We start from the raw sequence: 4,514 nt of genomic DNA, 5'->3' as shown, positions 1-4,514 counted from the left end.
TTAATTGTTTGGTATCTAAACCAAATAAAGAGGGAGAGGGAGATTGATCTGAGTAATTAAAAGAGAAAAAAGACAACTAGAGTGAAAGAGATAGAAAGGGGAAAAGAGTTGGGCTCGGGTAACTCTCTCACTCATACTGGGTTTTGCAGTCTCTCTGTCTCTAGAATAAAACTTATTGATTTTGGCAGTGACTCAATTTAAGTTCCGGTTAGGAACGTGATTATTGCCTTATTGCATCTTTCATATTTTTTCCCATATAGTTTCCTAGCCTTTACAACATATATAGGTTGGTGTAGAATGGACAGATGGTGTCACTAATACACTCCATGCCACAACATTAATGGAGACAATTCAATTATTCTTTTTCCCTTTTTCCGTTGTCCAGGCTCACTTGTAATGTTTCATTTTCTAGTGCAGACTGATAAGAGTAGAGGCTTTGCAACAAATATAATGGGAGAATCAACATTCTTCGAAAGGATGATCAGTCACGTTCGAGCAACAAGCAAGTATGACCATCATTTCAAGTCCTTGTGCATATTCTTTTATGACATAATATTATTACTACTTAGTAGAGTCATTATGCAACGTTAATTCATAAGATTATAATTTGACCAAAACAAAATACTGTTCATATCAAAATGGCCCCTCCCTTACCAGTTAAGCTGGGTTTAAACCATACTGCCACCAGTTTTATGAAATTAATGTTCTCTTGTAATCCCCCTAAGAGATTCTCCATCATGCTAATGGGAGGAATCAAGATTAATTCCAAACACAAGCGATGCGCCTACAGTCTTTCCAAAGGAGACGCCACCGACAGGACTAAGAATACATAATTTACTTAATTTGTAATTAACCTCACTTGAAACTCCTATTTGCATCCCACTATTTCCCATTTTAATTATGTTCGTCAATACCTAAACATTCTTTGCCATGTAGCGTTCCACCATCTCTTGTTCTAGAAAGAATCTAGAATAATCTGCACCACCATGTCTTTGCTTTGTGTGTTCGACCACGTTCTCAATCCTTATTAATGAATCCCCCGCTGGTCTCTTTAAGGGTTCTAGAGGTATACGTCAGGGAGATCCTTCATCTCCACCCCTTTCTTGTTGGTAGTCAAGGTTTTGGGCAGGATGATTGCTAAGGCTAATGATGGCCTTGGCTTCATAGAAGGTTTCTGAGTGGGTCAGGACTCAGGACCGTGTACTTGTTTGTCATCTGCAATATGACATCGTGTTGTTCTTGAATAGGGACTTTACTCAATTGAGATTCAGGGTACTTTGTGTTGCTGTTTTGAAGTTGTTTACAATTTTAAAGTTAATCTGGAGCGTTTAAAAGAATATTTTTAGGGTAGAAAGTTTCAATTTCAAGATCTTCCGCTGCACGGATTTCCTGGGAAACGAAGTTATAGGCACGTAGGTTCAGAGTTTTTGGGGTGGTTGTTACTGATTGTATTGATAGGTAGGCTGGGACCATAGGCCCAGGGCTGGTACATTCCCATTGGGCTACCCTAGCCTCCCTATAGACCTAGTAAATCTGTGGAGATTTAGGACCCTGTGGTTGAAAATTTCAGACGCAAAATGAAGGGTTGGGAAGGGAGATACTGGTCGAAAGGAGCTCGTGTGATATTGATTAAGAGCACCCTTTCAAGTCTCCTTGTCTATGTTTTATGTCCCTATTTTTTATGCCACAAAGTGTGCCTAAGGGGATTGAGAAAATCATTAGGAAATTTTTGTTGGACAATTCTAATAATAATCATAGGTACCACTTGGTGAGTCGGAAAAGGGTGTGCTTGTCTAAGAGTGAGGATGGTATGGGTCTGCGTAGTTTAAATTAGGTATGTGATGGCTTATGGTAGTAGGATTAATTTCTGGGAGAATATTTGGTTGGGTGAGAGTCTTGTTCTTGTTGTACGTGAGGCTTTATGCCATCTCTGTCTTTAAAAACTGCCCCATTTGTGACCTCATGCGTACTGATGATTAACCTCTTAGTTGGGAATTGGGTATTCACTTTGCTATGACATATAAAGATATTGTAAGTTGTGTAACCCTCTTGGGTATGCTGAGACGATCCCTGTTGGAAGACGTCATAGGGATTATCGTTTCTTGGATTTGTGTCAATGATGGGAATAATCTGCTAATCTAAACATCTAATGTTGTTCTTCATTGTAAAAGGATCTAAAACTCATTAATGGCATTTTGGAGCTTCCTCCATCATCCATCACAAATTTAGACCCTTTTACAATGAAGAACAACATTAGATGTTTAGATCTACATCTCTTCATTGTTTTTTGAGAAATATCTTCAAATTATATTAATTAAAAAACTTTTCTAAAGAAGGAACATGAGGGAGAAGGAGTTGCAGAAGTTAGAGAAGTGAGGAGAGGAAGTTGGCTAATGGTCAAAGACATATGTTAAAAATGGAGAGGAGGTTGAACTCATTAATATGCACTAAACAACACAGAAATTGTAATTTTTCTCATTTGTGGTAGGTTTCGAGTAGTTGGTGCAACGTATCTTATATGGACATAATTTATTTTATTATTTGTTTTTGTTGAAATCATTGTGCTGGACACGCCAGAAATTGATCATTATTTTTATATAGAAAGTAAGTTTCGGGAATGACACCCCCACCACCCACCCACCCCTCCTGCAACTCTCTATACTGCTTGACCAACTCTTACACACTACTTCTCTGCGGCTCCTCGACAATATCCAAGACTTGAGTTAAAGGTGACCAAAACAAAATTGAAGTATAGCCAGCTTGATACAGAGATGCTAAATGATCAGCTGCCATGTTCGACTCTTTGTATATGTGTTTTGGAAGAGGTGAAGGTAAATGGTTGAAGTGAACCTAGTGTAGCTTTAAGCCTTTAACTAGGTCCAGACAATACCACAATACTATGGAGGCTTCTCTAGATGTTAATAGACTAGACTGCCCTTAGAAAATCGGTGTCAGTTTCCACATATTCGAACTGCTGCTCAAATGCCCTGAGACCACTTCAATAGCCACTGCCCACAAATGTTGATAATACATTGCCATGGCTATCTCTTGTAATGTCACCATGCCCCCACTCCATTGTGGCTAAGGGCACTATCTGTATTGAGCTTGATCCTACCTGGTCCAGGAGGTTTCCATTGCACCTTATCATAGTGGGGGCTTTGAATTATATCTGTAACCCAAGTGAACTGAATTGATATAACCAGATATGATAATTGAGTCAAGGTTTTTGCCAGAATGGAGTCCTTTTGGAGATAATTTGCTATGTTACTCCTTACAACCGTTTGTCTAGTCATTTTTTACACTAGAAATGCTTCATACCAAGATTACTGCTCCACCGTTTCATAACACTATTCTCCGAAACTACAGGTATTATACTGGGTACCCAAAGGATCTTGGGCCTTCACGGGTTATGCACTTTGCGTCAGAGCATGAGTTTGTCAAACTTTTGCATCAAGGATATCCTGTTGTTGTTGCATTTACTATCAGGTAGGTTAACCTGTTTCTTCTCTTTCTTTTCTTCAATTCTACTCCTATTAGTTTATTTTCTCAATAAATAAATAAATAAAATATATCTCAATTATATTGACTAATCAACATCAGGTGAAACTCTTGAATATTATTGAGATAACAATTGTTCAGATGTTACGTGCCAGATAAAGTTGGTGAAGTTCATAGGAGTTAGTATTATAGAGTACAGACCTGGGTTTAAATCCCAGCAACCATATGATTATAGAGATAGTGATAATATTAAATGTTTGTTGTAGGTGTAATATACAAGACATTTCGAGAAAGTACTGGAGGAAGCTGCTGCAGAGTTTTATCCACATGTAAAATTTATGCATGTAAGATACTTCTCCAAATTAAATGCAAACTCAAATGTTTGTCAAGAACTTTATTGATGAAAAATATGTGTCATGAATGAGTATTTTAATTCCTAGTCCTGTCATTTGTATATAACCTGTCATTTGTATATAGGGTCGGCCCTAGCTTCGGTGAGGCCTTAAGCGAAACTTAGAACTTGAGGCCTTTTTCCAAACCAAATTTTAAGTCAGTTACTCCATTTTTTTTGTTTGCAATTCTACACTATATAGCAAGTTTTCTTTGCCTAATAGGATTGAAATTTATGTTTATTTTGATTAATTTGTTTCTCATAGGTCTGGTTAGACTTATCATTTGTGGAGATATAGTATAGAGATGGAAAATTGAAAATTTAACCATTTGAAATTTGAGGTATTTTTGGAAATTCTTTTTAACATAAGAGAAGGAGAGTTATTACCTTTTATTAGGAGACTTTTATGGGATATGTATTATGTTTTGTAGTATCCAAAAATCTTTTAGTAAGATTTATTGGCTATTTAGTAGGAATTTTATGTTGCATAGTACGATTTTTGTGGAAATTTGAGGCTTTTTTCAATCGAGGCCTTAGGCAATCGCCTTAACTTCTTTTTTATGGACGAGCCGACACTGTTTGTATATAACCTCGCGTACCAAGGGTGGATTGGAAGAGAATGCAA

The 4,514-nt window shown here is 37.2% G+C and overlaps 1 long non-coding RNA gene across 1 annotated transcript; it reads left to right on the top strand.

Moving 5' to 3' along the window:
• Positions 1–3,932, top strand: LOC147482260 (uncharacterized). Its single transcript, XR_015205605.1, has 4 exons — positions 1–118; positions 418–506; positions 3,367–3,486; positions 3,765–3,932. It is a non-coding gene; the product is annotated as an uncharacterized LOC147482260 (long non-coding RNA).
• The last annotated feature ends 582 nt before the right edge of the window (positions 3,933–4,514 follow it).

The sequence above is a fragment of the Coptis chinensis genome, chromosome 8 (genome assembly GCF_015680905.1).
Source record: "Coptis chinensis isolate HL-2020 chromosome 8, ASM1568090v1, whole genome shotgun sequence".
Classification (NCBI taxonomy): Eukaryota; Viridiplantae; Streptophyta; class Magnoliopsida; order Ranunculales; family Ranunculaceae; genus Coptis; species Coptis chinensis.
This window is presented reverse-complemented; position numbering and strand designations above follow the sequence as displayed.